At 35.8% G+C, this 26,320-nt stretch overlaps 2 long non-coding RNA genes across 2 annotated transcripts; both read right to left on the reverse strand.

Moving 5' to 3' along the window:
- Positions 1 to 13,955: 13,955 nt before the first annotated feature.
- Positions 13,956 to 16,284, reverse strand: LOC139892777 (uncharacterized). Its single transcript, XR_011774235.1, has 3 exons — positions 15,851 to 16,284; positions 14,626 to 14,691; positions 13,956 to 14,154 (listed from the first exon to the last, which is right to left on the reverse strand). It is a non-coding gene; the product is annotated as an uncharacterized lncRNA (long non-coding RNA).
- A 4,972-nt stretch (positions 16,285 to 21,256) lies between these two features.
- On the reverse strand, positions 21,257 to 23,419 carry LOC139892778 (uncharacterized). Its single transcript, XR_011774236.1, has 3 exons — positions 23,152 to 23,419; positions 21,927 to 21,992; positions 21,257 to 21,455 (listed from the first exon to the last, which is right to left on the reverse strand). It is a non-coding gene; the product is annotated as an uncharacterized lncRNA (long non-coding RNA).
- Between the last annotated feature and the right edge of the window lie 2,901 nt (positions 23,420 to 26,320).

A 26,320-nucleotide genomic window follows, 5' to 3' on the forward strand; every position in this document is an offset into this window, starting at 1 on the left:
CTGATACCATCTGTAACAACAGATGGGGTAGAAACCCACTCAGTGCCTTTCCAGCTAACCGCTTGGTGACCACTGAGGGTACCTCAGACACTGATTTTACGGCCCACATTTCTTCCAAACTGCCAATCCTCCTACAAAGGGACCGCAAGGGGAAAGAGCCAATGCTTCATCACAGGTTACACTGTGAGAACCCCCTCTACGATTAACCTGCCAAAAAGCATAGTCCGTTCAAGGTGCCCGGCATGACAGCCGGACGCGTGACTACCTTTACGGCTAAGGTTAAACCTGGCTCTGATACCATCTGTAGCGACCCGTCAAAATCGCCATTGACGGTGCCATTAACTTAGGTCCCGTTACGTGGTCATAGTCCCTAAATGAGATGCGTTTGACCAAAATTATGTCGCATTCATTTGAAACGTACAAGACTTACAAAGTTTAGTTTACCAAATGGTTCGACAACAAGTTTAAGTTTACAAAAGTTGTAAAGTATAAATGAAATAACTTGCGACATAATAAGTTAAAAATCACGATTGCTATAAATAGCGTAAGTATATATGCTATAAGTTTGAATCCAAAGGTGCTATCACTAGCGTATGCATGTATGCTTGACCCCAAGCAAGTAATCAAAGTGTGCGGAACCATGTATCAAGTAGCCAAGTATGAACCTGAGAAACATATAGAAAACTGTCAACGAAAAACGTTGGTGAAATCATAGGTGTATTTGTAAACGTTGTTTTTGAGCCACAAGATTTTGTATTTCCATAACGTTGATTATCTAAATCGTTTGCATTCCAAAAGTATTGTTCGCGAGCACCCAATTATCAAGACTTAACGTTTCCTTCCATAGAACCCCATCACAATAGTGTTAGAACATACACTGTTTCTCAAAAATATATTTCATCCGCATAACGGTAGCGAACCGTCCGAATGAGGGTTTGTCAAACCCGTATGGTCACACAATATAAGTTCTCGCTTACACCCTACAAGTGTAACTAATGATAATCGAATTGAGGATTTTTGTTCTAACTCGCTGTGGAATGTTTGTTTCCGTACTTGTGTTCAAAGTATAAAAGTATGTAGTATAAAACTGTATATGTTTCTCATCCCATGATTTAAAAGTATAAAAGTTGTTGAAAGATGGGACTATGATCTCACCTCGAGTGCACGAGTATAAATGTACTTCACAAAGTAAACGTGTGCATGAAAGTTGTTTAGCCTTGACCTAAACAAGTAAGTTATATCAATTAACCGGTTACGTCACAAGGTCGGGTGAAATGTGTTCAATTAGTCCTATGGCTCGTTATGACTCGAATAGTATAGCATGTGAATCACGTTGTCAAGTTTCATGCAAGAATCAAGTATAAAGGTACGTTAGAACGATTGCATAAGTGTTTGGTTAAGTTTGACTAAAAGTCAAACTTGGTCAAAGTCAAAGTCAACAAAAAAGTCAACACGCTCGGGTCGGGTCCCGAACTATTTTTCTAAGCTTAGAAATCATATATGAGCATGTTGGCCAAGTTTCATGTCAATCGGGGGTGCGTAGCATAGATAGAATTAAACGGAAACGGACATTTTTGGGCAGTCTGCCTCAGATGCTCCGCATCTGTTACTGATGCTCCACATCAGTCCATGGATGCTCCGCATCCAGTAGTGATGCTCTGCATCACTACCTGATTCAGGTGGATTTTGCTGAAAAATGACAAGTCTCGAACCAAACTTCAAACGAACGTAACTTATGAACCGTAAACATTCAAAACATGTATCTTATATCGTTGGAAAGGTATTTTAACAAGGAATACAACTAACCACATATCATCAATCAAGTTCATCATTAACAATAACAAAAACCTCATCGAATGATCGTTAAAAGTCCATTATCAAAGTTTCAAGTTCATAAAATGCATTTCATGATTCGGGAATCCAATTTACACATACGATACGCCGTTTCGAAGGTAATTAAACATACAATACAACTAAACACTTATTAACAACATTTCATATCATTCAATGCATCAAAAATTCATTTCAAAGTTCATCAAACCCTAACCATGAATCATGAATTCGTCAATTTTGTAAATGAAGCTTTTCTAAATCAACCTACACATCAAAATGAAGCTAATGATGCTAGTAACACATTTAATACATGAACTTTAACATTTAAACAACATTTAATCATCCAAAACTCAAGATTAAGCAAACCCATTTTTCATATTCAAACTGGTTACTCAAAACAACAAATCGAGCAAACCAAACACATATTCATGTTAGACTTGAGCCATAGACACTAATTAACACCATTTCTAGTCAAAAACACTAAGAACATGAAATCTAGAGTTTTAGAAATGTTACCCAAACGAGATGAAATTGGTACCAAAATGAAGAGGATGATGAGAGGATCACGAATATGTAATTTGTTTTGATGTTTGCTTGCTTGAATTGATTTAGATGATGATTATTCGAAGATGTTAAATAGTGTTCTTGGTGACTAGAGAGAAAAGAGGATGATGAGGTGAAAATGGAATGAATGGTGGAAAGAGGGGGTTGACTAGTTGACCTAGTCAACTAGTTTACCCACTTGGCAATTTCGGTCCCTCAAGTTTGAAAGCGGGTGCGTGAATTAACCGAACGAATAATTTAAAAACGCTAGAGTAACCGGGAGATGTTATACCAAATAACGGAAATATTTAGAATGTTAGTCAACGAAAGGTACAAATTTAGATAACGGAAGATATTATCTAAAAAAAAAAAGATGGGCGTTAATATAATTTAACGGAAAAATGCGGGATGTTACAACCTTGAAGACTGTCATTAACACGCTTTAATTTATTGTACATGTTGATGTTGCTATTGACAATATTGAACCCACTCTAGTGGTCGAATAGTTCAACTCTTTACATTTGTGTATTGGGATGGGGTGGAGAGGTCTTAAGTCAGAGTCTCTTCTCTTAAAAATATTCGTACAATTTATTTTCCTGAAAGCCGGTCGCCGGATTAACCTGGAGATTTTACCGACATGTATTCAGGACTCAAGTCTAACCCTCCTCCCCATTGAGATGGTTTAAGGTTCATATCCTTGTAATGTGGTTTGAGTTTCTGCCCAAAAATGTGTGCGTTCATGACAAATGAGGGTATTCGCTCTCAACAAATTGCCTTTAAAAAAAGACGAAAAAACATTTACTATTACAAATACATTAAACGTTACACAGGTTTTATTTGCATCATATAATGAATTAACTATTAACTTTAGCTATAATATATTATAATAAAACATATAAATCTAACAAAATACACATTTAATTTGTCAAGTCTATGTTTGATAGTAAATTCAACAAATTGTGTTCTAATTTCGACAAAAAAATACACATTTTTGTGGATAGATTTCAATTATGTCGTCTTATACTTATTTTGTTATAATACGTTTTGTTTTCATTGCATATTCGAAATACTATAACATTCTTTGAATATCCAGCGAATATTCGTTAACCCGTTTAATCTAGTAGATAACGATATTGATAAATGAACTGAAATTAAATGGAGATTGATATAATATATAGGAACAAAAACTAAACGGATATATATATATGAATATGGATACGGAATCACCCAATTCATTATCATTCCTAGTGACTAGTAAATAGTAACCCTCATGTACAACATCTTAGTGTGTTAATGTTAGCCAATAGAATTGTCGTTAGTAAAATACATTTTCATATATATAATATGTATCTAATTTAATATCTGTCTATATCCATCTCCTTACACACGGAAAATTTGAAAGTTGATGACTAAAGTAGACACAACTTACTGTATTCATTTTGGTAAGTTTTAAAAACAGATAAAATATCTTTCTTCATGATCAAGCATGTATTTTTAGAGGAAAAATATACTTTGAATTGCAAATAATGTAGGATTTAAAAATCTTAGGATATGATTCTCCAGTACAGTTATGGTGAATAATTCAGATTGATATGATGATATTGATGGGGTGGTTGAATGTTAAGTCCACAATCAACAACGTTCGCTCGTCGATGACTTAAGATAGGTTTGTAGGTTATCGTTGTAAAATGGAAATCTTAAAGACGAAAGCTACCTAACACTCGATCGTACGCAATGTGTGAAATCTAACCTATAAAATCATACTAGAAAATACTACTAAAAACTATCACACATATAGGCAACTATCTTATCCGTATAGTAAAAGTTAGTAGCATGTCCTGGTTCGATCCACATGAAGCAATAAATTCAATAATTTAAAACTAACGATTATCCTAAGTAAATGGGGTTTTCAAGATGAATTTGAATTAACCTAAAATAACGCATAAAGTAAATAAAAAAAGAATCAATATAGATAAGTGTATCCACTTAGAATCAATTCCAGTGGCTGTGATTGCTTTGTTAAACCCATTATAATTATCGTAAATGTAGGTATTTAACCTACAATCAGTCACTATCCTAGATACATGTTATTTTGCCACAATAATGACCTAGGCTGGTGTGATGATCCTTCCAAATCCCTTTGGACGAATACATCATTCATCGATTTCACAGTGAGGTACTGACCTCTACATGATACGTTTTGTAAACATTGCATTCTTTTGAAAAGGGCACACCATAATTGAATATCAAATTCCAAGGTTTTTGACATTTGATGATTTCTACATATTGACAATCACCATAATTAATAGTTTACAATACTACACCCGTTGATAATGCAGTCAAAATAAGATACACGGTGATGATTTTGTGAATGCAAAGTTTTCCCGAATAAAGCATGTATGACTCCATGCACATAGCTTGTATACGTATAAGCAAACAGTGAAAGACTTCTAGAAACCTGAGAATAAACATGTTTAAAAGTGTCAACACAAAGGTTGGTGAGTTCATAGTTTTAATGTTGCGCATAATTCGTATGTAAAGGTGGATCACAAGATTTCAGTTGTTTCGTCCGAAACGTTTATCAAAAGATTCTACGTAACAGAGCACCCTGGTAACTAAAATTTAACGTTATAATGATAATTACCCCATTCGTTTTAATACACGCAAACCAATGTGTCTTAAACTCAAATAACATACGTCCGTTAAAAGGCTAGCGCTCTAACTCGGACGGGGATGTCAAGCCCTATGGATCCATATACTATTATTCGCGCCCACCAGTCCATATCCTATGTACTGGCAGTTACTAGTTACCAAAGCTAAGGGATTTTCGGTTCAAACTCAGTGTAGAATTAAGTATGTACTTGTATCCATTGCGTTTAAATATATTGCATGTATTCTCAGCCCAAAAATATAGATTGCAAAAGCAATTAAAAAGGGAGCAAATGAAACTCACCTTAGCAGCACATAAAGTTATTCACCGAAATGTGACCGAAACTCGAAATGTAAAATAACCGTAGATCTCAACCTAGAGAACATATGTTGATCAATACATGTCTAACAAATTAGGTCTGGTCATAGTCTATCACAATCCTAATACTCGAGACCGACATGCAAAAGTTAACAAAAGTCATTTTAAAAGTCAACCTGACTCAATATGATCTTTAAATCTATACATGTTTATTAACATAGTATAAGTCTTAATAATTGAACGAATTTATAGTTTATCAAACTCAAAATATTATTTATTTCAGGAGCTATAATATATTTGAATTATCATGGCAATCGAAAATATTTTATTATTTCACATAGTTTTCCAATACTTGTAAAATCAGATTATAGTGTTTATAAAGCTTTAAAACATGATAAGACAGTCAACTTTGACAATTGCTCAACAAGACGAGACGTGCCTGATATAGAAATTCATTTACTCGATTAGTAATATTTAAAAATTCAATTTATCAATCTCATAGACAAGTTGTTTAAATATTAATTTACAGTTTCAAACACAATTTCATTTAACGTTAACCATAATTCAGTTGACCATATCTTTTAATCCGTTCATCGAAATCACGCGATTTCTAAATGAAAAGTTAATAATTTTTCGCTAGCTTTCCAATGACATGCATATCTTATACCTTATCTCAACCGCATATGTAACTAATTCAGGATTCAACATAACCTATCTAATTGCAATATCAAAAGTACAAGCATGCATAATCCTATATACTCGAGCACTAGTCAGGGATACACTATTAATATATAAAAATTAAATTACGAGTACTCACGTATCAATATTGAGATTCAATATTGCAGGAAAGGTACGTAGACGCAACGAAGATGATAAATACTAAATTAACCTCACGAGCATACCCATGAACCATATCCATCACCTCCATAGCTATAACCATAATTTCCTTAGCCCTATCCCACTCAAAAAACTTGTCTTGAAATAGTTTGTTCATGCCCTCGTCGTATTATTTTAGGTATAATACTAATACTACTAATAATAATATTACTACTCATAATAATAAGATTAATAATAATATTAACCTTAATAATAATAATAATAATAATAATAATAATAATAATAATAATAATAATATAAATAAATATAACACATACGGAGTAATCAGGAGATAGATAGATATATGAATCTACCAAAACGCATTCGATATTTATAGGGACTTCCTGGGACCCATTAGCTCCAAATTCCAGCACCCAAATTTTGGAATCTTGTTTATCGACATAATTTTTAATAATATATAATATATATAATTTAAATTAATTAATTATATATTATATTTTATTCCCGTGCATAGTTGATTTATAATTTTTGTTCCGATAAGTCGTACGTCGTCACTCGACTTATGTCCCGGTTTTGGTTTTTCGAACGTACTTTCGTACACTGAGAAAACTTGTACTTTACATTTCGTGACTCATACCTTTGTCAAAATATAGACTTAAATTATCCATAAACTATATCACTCGAAATATAACTTATACATTTGAGTGTTTTGGTCATTTACTTCTATAAATCAGTGGCTCGTTGTTTATCAAAATATATTATTTTAAATCAGGACGTTTTATGACTAAGTTAAAATATATATATATATATATATATATATATATATATATATATATATATATATATATATATATATATATATATATATATATATATTTAGAATTGTAAATTTGTACGTAATATATATGTTTGAAATATTTATCTAATGATATAAAGATAAAGTTTAAATTTGTTCGGAAATTTACGGGTCGTCACAGCTGGTGTCTCGCATATACCACACGACTGTAAGAATTAGATGCAACTGAATAACCAACTATGATCCTATACTAGTATCCTACATGTATTAACACAATTGTATAGATCACTCAAGGTGTTGAAGGACAAATAATATTTTGCAAACTAACTATCGTTAATTATTCACTATTCTATGTGACTGGATCAAGCCGAACAATTCAAACAATAATGGATCTTAAACTAATCACACAATCAATCAACTTTGAACTACTAAGATTATAATTCGATTTAGATTAATTTGGTGTCCTTTGTAACCTCATAATTATATCAGCAAATCAATCATTTAATCGCTAAACGTCTAATATTACTTTGGTGTCCCTTACATAATTCAGTGATTAGTAAAGATTGCTAATCAATTCAACTGTCGTTAAACAATCAACAATCTATGTTATGAAACTAATCAAAAAGCTTTAACAACAGTGGTTCATCAATCAGACACAAACTAAGTAATTCAATAATTATATAAATTCAAAAGATAAGCAATCCATCACCATGGCTCAATCATCTAAGAAGATTCGAATAATTTAACTAGACATCATCAAGTAAGAGATAGATAGACACAAAGATAAATAATTCATAACTATTGTATTAATCAAAATAAGAGAATAAATGTTACCAATGATTAATCTTTGGCCGAGATTGAAATCCAAGTGGTAAACTTCAAGAACAATAATGAAAAACCTCTAAAATTCGACCTTGAAACCCCAAAAAATCGTAAAATAAAAAGTTGCCCTAATGAAGGGATTAAACATCGTATTTATAGGGAAAAAATTGAATTGCAGCGCAATCCAAACTTCGTGCCCGAAACTACTAAAACTCATACTTTGCGACCGACACATCCACCACAAGATTCTTCCAAACTGCCGTAAAACTCTGCCGTAAAAATATGGCCAAAAAACCTCAGTTCCATTCTCTGAGTATGCCCCCTTTCACGGCCGAGATTCTCTACCTCGCGACTGTGAAGTTGCTCATAAACAGCACCTCTACTTTTCTTCGTTACAAAGCTGAAATTTTCACTTTAGTCATCTTTTTAGCAAAATCTCGCCAAAGTCTTGAACAAAGTCCCTTTAACCATTTATTGAACACAAATCTTCAATTAATTACATACGAATCAAAAGTCTTCAAAAACTATCCTAATTGATAATGACATAAATCGATAACATGATATATGTGTATAAATTGAGCGTTATCAGTACGTGATGAGTCCAACTGAGATAATGTTCTGTAATGTATTATGTCGTTCATGGAGGCTTTGGATTTGTATTTTTAGGCAAACCCTAAATCAATAACCATCCAACCCTACTTAATCTCTTCCACAACAAATTTTCAATAATATCAGTTTCAATTATGGAAAGTATCATGTCCAAATTTGGATAGGATTCACTAACCGACACCGGAGATGCGGGTGTATCACACCAGATGACCACGCATGTTGATAGATTTGGTCAACTAGTGCGCATTAAATGTCAAGCATGTGCACCAACTTACCTTATTTACCATATAGACGCACAATCATCTGCACGAATTACACATGCACAGATATGCGCATGATTAGTCATAAGTGTTTTTATAAAATGAAAGGACCCGTTCATATATTAATGTTAATGATTATCCACTATCATTAATCATCATCATCTTATATTAATAGAAGAAGGACTAGTAATCGTTGTATTAACACTCTTCGTATAGAAAACAGAAAAAAAATATCAATGGCAGTGGGGTGGAATTTGGGTGACACAAGAAATAGTAGTTGTAGTAATTTACGATATGTTTTCAAAGAAGAAGAAGAAGAAGAAAGAGGTGGCGGAGTGGGTGGTTTAATGTTTGATGAAAGAGATGAGCTGAAGGTGGTGGGTTGTATCAATGGTGTTCGCGAGAAAAATATATATAGAGAGAGAGTAGAGAGAGAGAAGAGAGAGTAGGGTGATGGTGGTTGTCGAAGTGATGGTGGAACCATGGTGGTGAAGAGAGGTCAAGGGTGACGAGTAGTAGTTGTGGCAGCGGTGGAGTTTGTTGCTAATTCGAAACCGAAATTTAAATGAGTTTCGTTGTAATGGTTTTAAGTTGGTGATGGTTCAATCCAAAAGATACATAATTAATAAGTAAGGTGTAATAACAGAGGTTTGTTTGAGTTACTGAACGAATAATATACTTATAATTGATCTTATTTTGTTTACATTGAAGCTGGATTGGGACGTGTAACAATAGCAGACATGAGGTACATAATTATTAATCAGAAAGATTAAAATACTCAACAGATAGAGATGTTCAACAGATTTTGGGATTATCTGTGATTGAAAGTCGATATATCCCTCAATTAATTACGCAAATTAAACAGAAAGATAGTGACCTAAAACAGAAATTGTATATATCTTATATTTGTATCTGTATGTACGTATATTTTTATGTATCTGTATTGATGTTTTCGTATATATGTATATCAATTACTGATATATATCTATTATACTAACTTCTGTAATAATATAAATTTATTTATTAAATCTGTTAATATTATAAGTTTTTGATAAGAATACTAGCAATCATAATAATAGAATTAATAATAATAAATATAATATTAATAATAACTTTATCAAAATTATACTAATAAGAATAAAAGTAATTATAAAAATGATAATAATAATAATATTATTTATGATAATAATAATAATAGATTGTATTATTTCCTAATATAACTAATGATATTAATAATAATAATAATTATAATATTGATAAAGATAATAATAATAATAAATAATCATAATAACTTTATTATAACAACTTACATGTATCAATTCTGATATTAATATTAATAATTACTAATTATATTAACAATGAAAGTAATAATGATATTTCTATAGCAACTATATTTTAACTTGTTATTTAATTCATTAATATTACCTATTATTATTTATGTAATACTTATATATTATAATATAACATAATTGAATATTTATTATTTACATATTTTGTATATATTATAATATACATATAATAATTATTATGTACAAAATTCTGTTTATATAGATTAATTATAATAATAACTTTATTATCTTGTGTAACACCGTATTTTTTTTATAACACAGCGGAAGTCAAACTTACAAAACGTGCCCTTATGTACACACATAAACATAATTACTACAACTTCATTGATAAATACATTTTTATCAAACAACCGGTGTTACGTTAATATTCGATTTTATATAGACAACATCAGAGTTCTAGACTTGTCGAACACAACTCAACGCGCCCATCTTCTCCCATGTCCACAAAAGCAAAAGACCTATAACCTGCAAGGGGGAAGGTGGAGGGGTTAGCACGAAGCTAAGTGAATGGACTAATCTAACAGCTAAAACAAATAGGTACAATCACTAGAACATGCAGCAACAAATTAATCAGACAGTTAATCACACAAGTACTAGAACATGCAGAAACATAGCAATCTACCATTAACATACAACATAAAAGCAATACAAATACAATATCCAACAATCAACTAAATCCAATGACCACTAAGGCATAAACACATCTTCAGCAACGGTCAATCCAAAGCAACCGTGATAACTACAAGTAATGGTCAATCAGAAGCAACCATCCAGGTAATCCGAAGCAACCCATTGAGAGACTTAGCGGCCTGGCCGAGCCAACGACCCCAGTTGATTACTCTAGAGTCTACCGAAAACTCATAACTCTGTATCACTAGTATAAGTCTTCCACACGCGACAGACGCGTGATTCTGACTTATATTAATCATACAACATCAATAAGCCCAACCTGATTAGAAGCAAGGTTGATCTCTCCCGACCTGATCAGAAGCAAGGTCGGTCCAATAAACGCGCGAGGTTAAAGTACACATCACACAACAACAAAGGTTCTAAGCATAGCAACTAGGTCAACGGTCTAGGTCATGTCACTATATGCCTTAACGGTTAGATTAACCCACTCACCGAATACCAGCACGATAAGAACTCAGAGGTCTTATATTTCTGAGTCTTCACTTCTCTTGGTCACCTGGAAAAGATACAAATAAAGTCAGTAATTATATCCTGATAATATTCTATCAACAAGACAGACACAAAAACGAGATAGAAACAAAACAATCATACATGCTCAGTCAACCGTACGAGTAACACCATCACACGCACGTTTGAGAACACTCAACCGTGCGGTTGACAACTCACTCGTACGTTTGGTCTATGACCAAACATCCAACAATGACTCACCTTACCGTACGGTTCACTACACGAGTAACCAGTGACTCGTACGAGTCACATATCAATCGTACGTATCATCACAATCAAATCATAAGTTCTCATCACCACACACTCGCACGGTTCACCACACGATTGACTACCTCAACCGTACGAGTGAAGGCTCACTCGTGCGAGTGATGAAGAACAGTAGCAACAGCTAATTATATGGGTTTCAACCCAAAAACACAACATCAAACATCAATACATACACTAAATCAACACCTACAAACATGTAATCACTGTTTGATAATTCTACATTATAATTTCAACCCATAACGACACTCTAAAGCGTGTAAAACAAGGCATACACCCTAAAATCCCTTTTTCTGACCAAAATAAATTTTATCCAGATTCTTAAAAGTTTAACCATTGGAAAAGATTTTTCATTACGATTCCAACGATAATTAATTCATCAAAAACGGAGTTACGGTTTGAAAGTTATGACCAAAACAAGTTTCCACAAATCTGACCCTGTGCTCGCACGTGTGACTGAGGTCTCACTTGTGCGAGTGAGTCCTCACACGTGTGGTTGACCCTCAAAAGTGTGGTCACTCGTACAAGTGACCTGTCAAAAGTGTGGGTGCTGATGAACACCTACAGCTCGCTGTTTTCGCGTTTTTTGACCTCAAAACATGATTTTTGCTCAATCTGATCATGAAACCACTTCAAAAATATCATATAACAACTATAGAATATATATCTAATAACAATTAACACTAACAAACACAATTCATCAAGATTCAAGCATCAAAACTCACTTTTGCTCAAGAACACAAAAACCCAATTACAACAAGAATCATAGCATGAAATCTAATACAAACCTGGAGATATACTATAGATGATGCAAGAAATCTGATTCTAAGCTTTAATTAATCTAATTTCACACAAAGATCAAGCTAGGGTTTCAAAGGAGCATGAGTTAGGTACGGGATTGAATTTCACAAATTGAGAAAATGGATAAAAATATCCAGAACATGGCATATATAGGTGGGTTTTAACCCATACCTCATAACAAACGGGTATGTATCAGTTATCTGATATCTTTCGTACATCGTTAGGCGGTCCTATCGAGGTCCAAATTAAATAAACAAACCTGTTCTGTGACCCTTGTCACGAACTGGTCTCAACTAAATAGTCAAATGACTATAAATATTCAACTAATAAAATAACAATATAAACGCACACAAGGGCAAAATTGCCATTTCATCTAGGCCCAATTATCGGTTGTTACATCTTGCATAATATTTTACATATTTGACTTTAATGTTTCAATTATATTTAATTTTTATATATTCATACATTTATATTTATTAATTTTTATATATACATATTTAGTTACCAACAATTGTTCGTGAATCCTCGAGCACAGTCAAAGGGTAATTGATTCTACGAAATAGTTCAAAACATTTTGAGACTCAACATTTCAGACTTTTCTTATCGTATCGAAATCATATAAAGATTAAGTTTAAATTTGGTCGAAAATTTACGGGTCGTCACAGTACCTACCCGTTAAAGAAATTTCGTCCCGAAATTTGAGTGAGGTGGTCATGGCTAACAATAAAAATATTTTCATGATGAATATGAGTTGATAAATAGAGTTTTATCATCACTGAGTAATATGGATAAAACAATTCGATTATTTAAATAGCACGAATGAAGCTATCACAAAAGAATGAAATAATTACATGTAGGTTAAATTTTAACTGGTGACGCAGTCACGGTTGGTTTCCAAAATTTAAGGGATTTAGAGAAAATCTTCGAAATCTAAAAGATTTGATTCTTCGGCGAGTAACGAAATTAAGATCTCTATAATTAAATACGGTGATCTGCCTCGATTACTCTGTCTGATATTTTCATTATAAATTAAGCTCTTTTGTTCCATTATTCTCACCATTCCTATACTTTTTTTCTTAGTTCTTACATTCAAAAGATTGTGAAAATGCTTAATCCTGTTCTAATCCTTGATATTTTCCTAATTATCACTTTTGTCATCCTTCTTTTCAATCTTCCACTAGAAGAATCTGTTTAATTCTACTATTACCTTAGGATGATACTATTCTTAATTATACCGTGTCTTTATATTGCTATTCGTATTAATATCCACGGTTTGTAATCTCCGTGTTGTTATCGGGCTTTATATTTTCTCTTATATTTTGGAGCTCTTTTGTCTTTTTATTCTCTTCTCGACCTCTAGTAAAGCGAGTAATGGTCCAGAATTCGTAAGTATGGAGTTTCGAATGAACTTAATGTTCTAAACAAGAAAGAACGTAATAGCACGATTTGATTTGTCAAATTACCAGAATCACTGAGAATAGAACTATCAAGAATATATTTTCTTGATATGTTCAGAAGTTAATCAGAATGAAATAGTTATGTAACATGACACATGATGACGTTATAATTGTAGCGACCCCGACAAATCGTCAAATGACGGCGTCATCTACGTATGGTCCCATTACATGGTCGTAAGTCTTTATAACAAAGTTTGACCGAAAAGTATGTCGCATTCATTTCATAAATAAGGGTGTTTCAAAGTTTACAAAAGTAGTTTCCATAACAAGTACATAACAATGTTTAAAGTTTGTATGAAACACGTGCGACACGATTAAAAGTAGTCAAAAAGACGCTCCACGTAAGCAAGTATACTCGACATCCAATGCAAGTATCAAATAGTATGAGCGGAAGCATGTATCACCTAAGTTCAAGGACCTGAGAAAAACATAGAGGATCTGTCAACGAAAACGTTGGTGAAATCATAGGTTTAAATAAGTAAATGAGTAATAGTAAGTTGAACCACAAGATTTGCAACATCGATAAAGCCATAGTACATTCTAAAAGTTAATATTCACGAGCACCCAATTATCAAAGCTTAACGTTCCGTCCGTTGAATACCCCATCAATTAGTGCTAGAACAACACTGTTCCCGAAAATATATTTCATTCGTAAACGGTAGCGAACCGTTTGAATGAGGGTTTGTCAAACCCATATGGCCATATAACATAAGTTCTCGCTTACACCATCTGATGTAACTAATGATAATCGGATTGAGGATTTTCGTTCTAACTCGTATGTAGAATGTTTGTTTTCCCGTTCTTGTGTTCACTTAGTTCAAAAGTATCGTTTATGTTTTCTCATCCCAAAAGTAAGTTTAAAAGAGTAAAAGTGGGACTATGATCTCACCTTGAGTGCACGAGTAGTAAAGTACTTCAACAAGTAACGTGTGCAAAGAACAATGCTAGTCTTGACCTAAACAATAGGTTGTATCAATAACGGTAAACACGATAGGTCAAAGATGTTCAATTAGTCCTATGGCTCGTTACGACTCAATCATAATAGCATGTGAGTCAAATTGTCATGTTTCATGCAAGGTACAAGTATAAAAACATGTTAGAACGATTGCACAAATATTTGGTTAAGTTTGATTAAAAGTCAACTTGGTCGGGTCAAAGTCAACAGAAAAGTCAACGGGGTCGGGTTGGATATCCGACAATTTTTCTAAGTTACATAATCATATATGAGCATGTTGGCCAAGTTTCATGTTAATCGGAAGTCCGTAGCATAGCAAACATTTTCATGTCAAATGACCAAGCGAACAGCCAGTTTTAGCTATATGGGACGGCGTCCTGGGAAGCTAGACGGCGTCCCGGTTTGAAGTCTGGGACGGCGTCCCGATAAGCTAGACGGCGTCCCGGCTTGAAGGCTGGGACGGCGTCCCCAGATGCTAGACGGCGTCCCGGCTGTTTTCCAGGCCCTGTTGTTTGCTGCAACTCTAAGTGCACGAACCAACAATCAAACCAACCCAAATTACAAACCGCAAACAATTAGAACATGTATTTTATATCACCGGAAAGGTAATTTGACGAGGAAAACACCTAGACACATTTCATCAAGCAATTCAACGCTTACACACCCCAAAATCGCATTTAAACGTTCATAATCAAGGTTCAAGTTCCAAATATGCATTTCATGATTCGGGCAACCAATTTACATGTATGATATGCCGTTTCGAAGGTAATCATACACACATTGCAACAAAATTATTATCTACAATATTTCATAGCATTTGGTGCCTCAAAAGTTCGTCTAAAGCTTATCAAACCCTAATCCAAGTTCACAAAATCACTAATCATGTTCTTGTGGTTTCCTTAATCAACCTATACATCAAAACGAAGCTAATGATACTAGGAACACAATTAGAACATGAACTTTTAACATCTAACAACATATGATCATCCAAAATTCAAGAACACACACCAAAATTCAAGCTCATGCTAGTTACACTAAAACAACGAGATCGAGCGTACAAATTACATACACGACATCACAATGAGCCATAGACACTAACTAACAACCTTATAACTTAAAAATCTCAAGAACACAAGAATTAGTGATTTTAGAAAGTTACCCAAAATTGATGAAATCGGTATGGAAACGAAGAGGAGATCACGAGGAGTTCAAATATGCAATTTGTTTTGATCGAATCCTTCTTGAACGAATTTGGATGATGATTGAAGGTTTGAGGGTTTTGAGAGAAAAAGGTGAAGTATTATTTGGGAGGTGATAACATGAATGGAGAGGAAAGAGTTGACTAGTTGACCTAGTCATCTCTTTCTCCATTTGGCAACTTTAGTCCCTCAACTTAGGAAACGGGTACGGGAATTACCTAAACGAGATAATTCAAACGCGTATTAACGAGATGTGTTATAAACATATAACGGAACTTAAATAGTTAAACGGAAAAGTTGACGGAAAAAGGCGGGATGTTACATTACCTACACCTTAAAAGAAATTTCGTCCCGAAATTTAAGCAGGCGTTGTAGTCGTTGTTTCTTCCTCGAGGTTTTGCGTTTCCGAATTCACGAATAGATGAGGATACTTCCTTTGCATTTGATCTTGTCTTTCCCAAGTAAACTCGGGTCCTCTTTTGGCATTCCAACGAACCTTGACAATCGGAATTCGGCTTTGTTTCAATGTCTTGACGGAGGTGTCCACAATTTCAACCGGTTCCTCCACAAAATGAAGTTTGTCATCAATAGTAAGTTCTTCGAGAGGGATGACGATATCGGGTTCGGCAAGACACTTTTTCAAGTTAGATACATGGAAGGTAGGATGAACGGAGTTCAATTGAGGCGGAAGATCTAAACGATAAGCAACGGTTCCAATACGCTCCAAGATTTCGAAAGGACCAATATACCGCGGATTTAGCTTCCCGCGTTTCCCAAAACGGATTACACCCTTCCAAGGTGCGACTTTTAACATTACTCGGTCACCGGCTTGAAATTTAAGATCGTTGCGTCGTTTGTCGGTATAGCTCTTTTGACGACTTCGGGCCGTCCTAAGCCTATCTCGAATTTGAATGATTTTCTCGGTGGTTTCGTGAATGAGTTCGGGTCCGGTGATTTGCACGTCGCCTACCTCGGCCCAACAAAGAGGTGAACGACATTTGCGGCCATATAGCGCTTCAAAAGGTGCGGCTTTAATACTCGCGTGATAACTATTGTTGTAAGAGAACTCGGCGAGAGGTAAGTGCTTGTCCCAAGCTTTTCCGAAATCAACCACGCAAGCTCGTAACATGTCCTCTAAGGTTTGAATTGTACGTTCGCTTTGTCCATCGGTTTGAGGATGATATGCGGTGCTCATGTCTAAACGCGTTCCCAACGCTTCTTGCAATGTACGCCAAAATCTAGAAACGAAACGGCCATCTCGGTCGGAGATAATCGATAAAGGTACACCGTGCCGGGCTACGATCTCCTTAATGTAAAGTTGTGCAAGTTTCTCCATTTTGTCCGTTTCTTTCATGGCAAGGAAGTGTGCGGATTTGGTGAGACGGTCAACAATAACCCAAATGGTATCATAACCGCCCGTCGTTTTTGGTAGCTTGGTGATAAAATCCATCGTTATCCTTTCCCACTTCCATTGCGGGATCTCGGGTTGTTGAAGTAGTCCGGACGGTCTTTGGTGTTCGGCTTTGACTTTGGAACATGTCAAACACTTGGAAACATAAGTGGCTACGTCCCTTTTGATGTTCGGCCACCAATATAGTTGTTTAAGGTCGTGGTACATCTTATTGGCACCGGGGTGAATCGAGTATCGTGACTTATGGGCTTCATCTAAAATAAGGCTTCGTAGATCCCCATAACTAGGCACCCAAATTCTCCCGGCGAAATATCGGAGTCCGTTTTCTTTAACTTCGAATCGAGAGGTGAGGACGTTCAAGTGTTCGAGAGAGATGTTTTCATCCTTGAGAGCCTCATCTTGGGCTACCCGAATTTGGCTATTAAGGTTGGTGTGAATGGTGATGTTTAAAGCTCGGACACGGAGAGGCACCGCTCTTTCTTTTCGACTTAAGGCATCGGCTACTACATTTGCCTTCCCGGGATGGTAACGAAGCTCGCAATCGTAATCGTTTAAGGTTTCAATCCACCTTCGTTGTCTCATGTTTAGTTGTTTTTGATCGAAAATGTGTTGAAGGCTTTTGTGATCGGTGAAGATAGTACTCTTGGTTCCATAAAGATAGTGTCTCCACATTTTAAGTGCAAAGACAACGGCTCCGAGTTCGAGATCATGTGTCGTATAGTTTCGTTCATGAATTTTGAGTTGTCGAGAAGCATAAGCAATGACTTTCGTTCGTTGCATCAATACACACCCAAAACCATGTTTTGAGGCATCGCAATATACAACAAAGTCATCATTGCCTTCGGGAAGTGACAAGATAGGAGCGGTGGTTAGCTTCGTTTTCAAGATTTGGAACGCGGATTCATGTTCGGTCGCCCAAATGAATTTCTTTCCCTTGTGAGTCAATGCGGTTAGAGGACGTGCAACCAAAGAGAAATTTTCGATGAATCTACGATAGTACCCGGCGAGACCCAAAAATTGACGAATGTGAGTAGGAGTAGTAGGAGTCTCCCATTTGCTAATGGCTTCGATTTTCGTTGGATCGACTTTAATACCTTGGTCACTTACAACATGACCAAGAAATTGAACTTCCTTTAACCAAAATTCACACTTGGAGAATTTGGCATAGAGTTGTTCTTGTCTTAAAAGTTCAAGCACAAGTCGGAGATGTTGTTCGTGCTCTTCTTCATTTTTAGAATAGATCAATATGTCATCAATGAACACAATAACGAATTTATCGAGATACGGTTTGCACACGCGGTTCATAAGATCCATGAACACCGCCGGTGCGTTAGTGAGACCAAATGGCATGACAAGGAATTCATAACTACCATAACGAGTTCGGAAAGCGGTTTTGGAGACATCTTCCCCCTTAACCCTCAATTGATGATAACCCGAGCGGAGATCGATTTTCGAATATACACAAGACCCTTGTAGTTGATCAAAGAGGTCATCGATGCGAGGAAGAGGATATCGGTTCTTAACCGTCAATTTATTTAGTTCACGATAATCAATGCACATTCGTAGGGATCCGTCTTTCTTTTTAACAAACAAAATCGGAGCGCCCCAAGGTGAATGGCTAGGTTGGATAAAACCACGATCAAGTAGTTCTTGGATTTGACTTTGCAATTCTTGCATTTCAGATGGGGCGAGTCTATATGGTGCACGTGCTATGGGTGCGGCTCCCGGAATAAGATCGATTTGGAATTCGACCGGTCGATGAGGCGGAAGACCCGGCAATTCGTCGGGAAATACATCGGAATAGTCACTAACAATTGGCACATCATCGATGTGCTTCTCATCGGACTCGACTTTCTTAACGTGAGCAAGGATCGCAAAACAACCCTTACGGAGCAGTTTTCTAACTTTAAGGCACGAAACGAGGTTGAGTCTGGTGCAACTCTTATCGCCATAGACAATCAATGGTTCACCATTCTCGATAGGAATTCGGATTGCGTGAAGATCGCAAAGAATGTGAGATTTATTTTTGACCATCCAATTCATACCGATTATTACATCAAAACTCCCTAATTCCATGGGTATCAAGTCAATTTCAAATTCATTACCCAAAATGTTTAAAGTACACCCCCGGTAATATGTGTCGGCACTTAAGAGTTTTCCGTCGGCCACTTCGATGGAATAAGTAGTATCTAAAGGGTGTGGTGGAGTGCAAAGGGTAGGAGCCAAAGTCTTAGACACAAAACATTTATCGGCACCCGAATCGAATAAGCATGTAACATAAGAGTTGTTGAGAAGAAACGTACCCGTGACTAGTTCATTGTCATCTCGGGCTTCCTCGGTGTTGATGTTAAAGGATCGACCTCGGTTGTTGGGGTTGGCTTTCTTTTTCGGGCATTCGTTCTTATAATGGCCCGTTTGGCCACATTCGTAACAAGTGACCGTTTTTGGAGGGTTGGGCCCCTTTCGAGCAACGGGGGCGACGCTTGTGCAATTGTTGGCCCTATGACCAACACCTTGGCAACGGTGACAAACTAGCTTGTTACATTCACCGTGATGATGCTTGTGGCATTTGTTGCAAAAAGGTAAGTTTCCGACATAACCCTTCTTGCCGTCGTTGTTGAAAGGCTTTTTGGTGAAGGTGTTGTTGTTGTAGTTGGTTGATGGAGTGGCTTCCCATTTCCTTTTGTTGCCACCCGACTTGTCCTCGGCCTTAGGAGCCGGTACTACGATTTCGTCAACCGTTTCAATTAGTTGGCGAGCCATGTTCATAGCGGCTTGATGAGTAGTGGGTTTGGATGACATCACCCCTTGTTTGATGCTTTTTGGAAGACCGAGCATGTAGAGCTCAATCCTTTGAGATTCGGGGTTAACAAGATTAGGACACATTAAGGATAGTTCGGCGAAGCGTTGATTATAAGCCTTAAGATCGTTTCCGACCGCTTTCAAAGCTCTTAGTTCTTCCTCGAGCTTTCGGGTTTCTTCGCGCGGAAAGTATTCGACAATCATCTTTTCCTTCAAATCGGCCCAAGAGAGGGCATGAGCTTCATCGGTACCCACCGATTGAACATAGGTGTTCCACCATGTTAGAGCAATTCCGGAGAAAGTGTGGGTGGAGTATTTGACCTTGTCTTGATCCCGACAACCGCTTATGCTAAAGACGGCCTCGGTTTGTTCAAACCAACGAGTAAGCACAACCGGTCCACCGGTTCCATCATAAGTGTGAGGTTTGCACCCCATGAAAGCTTTGTAGGAGCATCCCTCGTTTGAGTTACCGGCCCCATTGTTGTTGTTGTTGTTGTGGTTGTTGTTATTGTTATTGTTGTTGGAAGAGTGACCGGCCATGGCCGCATCTACGGCGGTAGCTATCATCCGTTCGAGAGCTTGTTCGGGAGTTTCATTGCGGCGTACACGACGAGGAGCCATTGTTCCTTCAAAACAAAAGAATACCGTTGGTTAGTATTCTAAATAATACTAACCGTGATATGGGATAAAGATAGAGAGAAAATTATCCTTGACCCGCCTTAAATTCTTTATGTCATAATGTCGGTATGTTCATATGAGTCACCGTAATATAATTTCCGGGAATTATATTACCCTAATTCATATGTGCATTCGACATTACATCATATAGTCAAGGTGGCGTGTCAATTAAATTATACAGCGCAAGATTTAGATAGGATAAGGGTAGATATGAGTAAGAGAGTTCGAGTATAAATGCACAAATAGTCAAGTAATTCCTACGTCAAGTCTATATGCCGGTTGTAGTCTAGACTCACCAATGTACCCTAAGACTCGGGGTTGACACCAATGAACTCTAAATCCCTACAACCAAGGCTCTGATACCACTTGTAGCGACCCCGACAAATCGTCAAATGACGGCGTCATCTACGTATGGTCCCATTACATGGTCGTAAGTCTTTATAACAAAGTTTGACCGAAAAGTATGTCGCATTCATTTCATAAATAAGGGTGTTTCAAAGTTTACAAAAGTAGTTTCCATAACAAGTACATAACAATGTTTAAAGTTTGTATGAAACACGTGCGACACGATTAAAAGTAGTCAAAAAGACGCTCCACGTAAGCAAGTATACTCGACATCCAATGCAAGTATCAAATAGTATGAGCGGAAGCATGTATCACCTAAGTTCAAGGACCTGAGAAAAACATAGAGGATCTGTCAACGAAAACGTTGGTGAAATCATAGGTTTAAATAAGTAAATGAGTAATAGTAAGTTGAACCACAAGATTTGCAACATCGATAAAGCCATAGTACATTCTAAAAGTTAATATTCACGAGCACCCAATTATCAAAGCTTAACGTTCCGTCCGTTGAATACCCCATCAATTAGTGCTAGAACAACACTGTTCCCGAAAATATATTTCATTCGTAAACGGTAGCGAACCGTTTGAATGAGGGTTTGTCAAACCCATATGGCCATATAACATAAGTTCTCGCTTACACCATCTGATGTAACTAATGATAATCGGATTGAGGATTTTCGTTCTAACTCGTATGTAGAATGTTTGTTTTCCCGTTCTTGTGTTCACTTAGTTCAAAAGTATCGTTTATGTTTTCTCATCCCAAAAGTAAGTTTAAAAGAGTAAAAGTGGGACTATGATCTCACCTTGAGTGCACGAGTAGTAAAGTACTTCAACAAGTAACGTGTGCAAAGAACAATGCTAGTCTTGACCTAAACAATAGGTTGTATCAATAACGGTAAACACGATAGGTCAAAGATGTTCAATTAGTCCTATGGCTCGTTACGACTCAATCATAATAGCATGTGAGTCAAATTGTCATGTTTCATGCAAGGTACAAGTATAAAAACATGTTAGAACGATTGCACAAATATTTGGTTAAGTTTGATTAAAAGTCAACTTGGTCGGGTCAAAGTCAACAGAAAAGTCAACGGGGTCGGGTTGGATATCCGACAATTTTTCTAAGTTACATAATCATATATGAGCATGTTGGCCAAGTTTCATGTTAATCGGAAGTCCGTAGCATAGCAAACATTTTCATGTCAAATGACCAAGCGAACAGCCAGTTTTAGCTATATGGGACGGCGTCCTGGGAAGCTAGACGGCGTCCCGGTTTGAAGTCTGGGACGGCGTCCCGATAAGCTAGACGGCGTCCCGGCTTGAAGGCTGGGACGGCGTCCCCAGATGCTAGACGGCGTCCCGGCTGTTTTCCAGGCCCTGTTGTTTGCTGCAACTCTAAGTGCACGAACCAACAATCAAACCAACCCAAATTACAAACCGCAAACAATTAGAACATGTATTTTATATCACCGGAAAGGTAATTTGACGAGGAAAACACCTAGACACATTTCATCAAGCAATTCAACGCTTACACACCCCAAAATCGCATTTAAACGTTCATAATCAAGGTTCAAGTTCCAAATATGCATTTCATGATTCGGGCAACCAATTTACATGTATGATATGCCGTTTCGAAGGTAATCATACACACATTGCAACAAAATTATTATCTACAATATTTCATAGCATTTGGTGCCTCAAAAGTTCGTCTAAAGCTTATCAAACCCTAATCCAAGTTCACAAAATCACTAATCATGTTCTTGTGGTTTCCTTAATCAACCTATACATCAAAACGAAGCTAATGATACTAGGAACACAATTAGAACATGAACTTTTAACATCTAACAACATATGATCATCCAAAATTCAAGAACACACACCAAAATTCAAGCTCATGCTAGTTACACTAAAACAACGAGATCGAGCGTACAAATTACATACACGACATCACAATGAGCCATAGACACTAACTAACAACCTTATAACTTAAAAATCTCAAGAACACAAGAATTAGTGATTTTAGAAAGTTACCCAAAATTGATGAAATCGGTATGGAAACGAAGAGGAGATCACGAGGAGTTCAAATATGCAATTTGTTTTGATCGAATCCTTCTTGAACGAATTTGGATGATGATTGAAGGTTTGAGGGTTTTGAGAGAAAAAGGTGAAGTATTATTTGGGAGGTGATAACATGAATGGAGAGGAAAGAGTTGACTAGTTGACCTAGTCATCTCTTTCTCCATTTGGCAACTTTAGTCCCTCAACTTAGGAAACGGGTACGGGAATTACCTAAACGAGATAATTCAAACGCGTATTAACGAGATGTGTTATAAACATATAACGGAACTTAAATAGTTAAACGGAAAAGTTGACGGAAAAAGGCGGGATGTTACAATAATATGTGAATCATCATGTTCCATTTAGAAACTCAGCATGACTTACTGTAATATAATCACGTTGATCAAGTGTCATTATATTATACTAACTCATGCATTAGTTCCCAACATTACTTCAATAACATTCATATTTTAAGCTCGAAAGTTTACAGAATATAGAAACTAACAGTTTCTATATGATGTAACACTGATAGCACGAAGAGTTTAATGATTTCAGATAAGAATAGTTATCAAAATATCTTCAGAAATATGGAGGATATTTATAATGAAAGATACGATGATATCTTGAAATTTCTAATATCGAAGGATGGTGAAGAAAATTTGTCCGCAAGAGTTTGGAGTCAGAAGCAAGGTATTCGCTAAAGATTTCATCAGAAACAGAATCATCAGGATTCTTAATGTACAAGTTTAGTCCTTGTGATTTGTTTAGAGACTCCTTCGTAGTTTGCTCAATCAGTTTTTTTTTTCAGTTTCAAACTTTTTATGAGCTTTGCCAACATACAATTCTTTATCATCAACTTTTAGCTGTTGAGGTCGTTTACAGTTTTTGTTGCTTCATTCAACTTTTCAAAATTCAGAGTATTAATTCGCAGACTGGGTACTTTTCAGAATAGAAGATCATAGTTCTAAGAGATAAATGTTATATGGATACATATAACTGTTTATATGGAAACATTGCGAGACTCACAATACAGATTTGCTGATTCCCGGTAATTGGTATGGCAATTCTTGTTACAAGATGCGGATGAGTACATGATGAGACTTCAATAGATAAATATAGTGATTTGTCGGAGATATTTAAACCAAGGAGCGACGAGGTTGCTGGTACATCTGCTGGTAATATGGTGGAATATAAAAGGTTCCCCGGTAACAATAAAAGAGCACGCATATATATCAAGGTTATAGTAAGGCTAGTCCGACTGAAAATTCGAAGTTGACTTGCTGGAGCTGTGAAAAATTTGGCTAATTTGGAAAGAGGTTGCAAAGTTATTTTTGGTAATAACAATGCCAAGGAATTATAAGTTCATTTTAAACTTCTACTTATCTTCCAAGAGTTTTTCAGGTGCATGCCCATATGCATAAGTTCTTCCTTTCGTAGGTATCGTGTGGTTGGATCATCCTCTCGATTGAGGTGTTTTCAAGAGTCATGAAAGTTTTTGAACGCATATTCTAATCGTCAAGATACAAATGAGGTTTAAGATGAAATCAAGTGGCAAACTTGAAGAATTATTTAGTTTCATATGTTAAAATCAATATTTTAATTCATTTTAATTGTCCAATGTTGGCAGTCCACAGTTAGCAGTCCACAATTAGTAATTCAATAATTCATATATAATTTAATATATAATATTAATACGTGTCGTGACTCGTTATATACATGTCTCAGACTCGATCACAACTCAAAGTATATATATTATTTGAGAATCAACCTCAACCCTGTATAGCGAACTCGATCATTACATCATATAGAGTGTCTATGGTTATTCCAAATAATATATATAGATGACGTCGATATGATATGTCAAAACATTGTATACGTGTCCCGATAAAGTGCGTAAAATAAATAACAGAAATTAAATGACGATAAATAAAATTGCGAGAATTAAAATTGCGATAAATAAATTGCGATAAATAAATGTACAATAAGGAATTAACAGTTAGCTAGGAACAGTTAGCTAGGATTTTGTTAGCCCGGATTCTTAACAAAATTTCTCATAGTTAATTTGTTTGTTTCTAACAAATTTTATTTTATCCAATGTTTTCTTCATTATGCCACTTGTCGGATTCCGATAGATCAAAATCCAAATATGAAATTGAATGATAATGGTTATTCTGTGGTGAATGGATACATATATCAGTGGTTGTAAGTAGGATAGTAAATAACTGTTGAATCAGATTTGAAGAATGTACAGTGTAACTTATTAATGTGAAATCTAAATATTTCTCGGGTATTACCTACCCGTTAAAATATTTTCACCAATAATAGTTTGTACGAAAGAATTTTTCAATTACAATCTTTATGAAAATATACTTACATATATATTTTCTTCAGATGTAATCATGGATTTAAAGAGTTAATATAATATTAATCTCATTTGATTTACCGTTAGAACTAGAATACATAATCTCTAAAACATTAGAGATTACATAATCGCCATGAAGAACGAAGATAATTGATGTAGAACGATACGTAGAACGATGATTATACTCGAGGTACAGAATGAGATGTTAAGGCATGGATTGTTGATGGTCCTAGTGTTGTTACTGATGGTACTGTTGGTGCCGGTAATGTTGCTGAAACTGGTAAATTTTGCACCATATTCTCCAAATTGATTACTCGAGCGCGAAATTCGTTGACTTCTTCGATTACTCCGGGATGATTGGCGGTTGGAACAAGCTGATGAATAAGGTTTAGAATTTTAGATAGAATATAATCATGGCGAGATACTCTAGAAATGAATGTGAGAATGGTGTTTCGAATAGGTTCGCCGGTAAGTGCTTCAGATTCTTCACCAAGAGGTAAATTCGGTTGGTGAAAAGGATCGCCTTCTTCGCGCCTCCATTGATTAAGTAAACTACGAACCCATCAGATGAATTGGGGATGGCTGATTGATTGATTCATTCTGGTGACGCTGCTTTCGGAGTTTAGGTGAACATCCATATCGGAATCTGAGGGTTTTGAACTAGTAGTGAGTTCCATTTCGCACGATTGAATAAAGAATTTTTCGATATGAAATAATTTTCGGATATCGGACGATATTCTAATTATATAGAATACCTATACTTAGTACAGAAGAGCCCGT

The sequence above is a fragment of the Rutidosis leptorrhynchoides genome, chromosome 2 (assembly GCF_046630445.1).
Source record: "Rutidosis leptorrhynchoides isolate AG116_Rl617_1_P2 chromosome 2, CSIRO_AGI_Rlap_v1, whole genome shotgun sequence".
Classification (NCBI taxonomy): domain Eukaryota; kingdom Viridiplantae; phylum Streptophyta; class Magnoliopsida; order Asterales; family Asteraceae; genus Rutidosis; species Rutidosis leptorrhynchoides.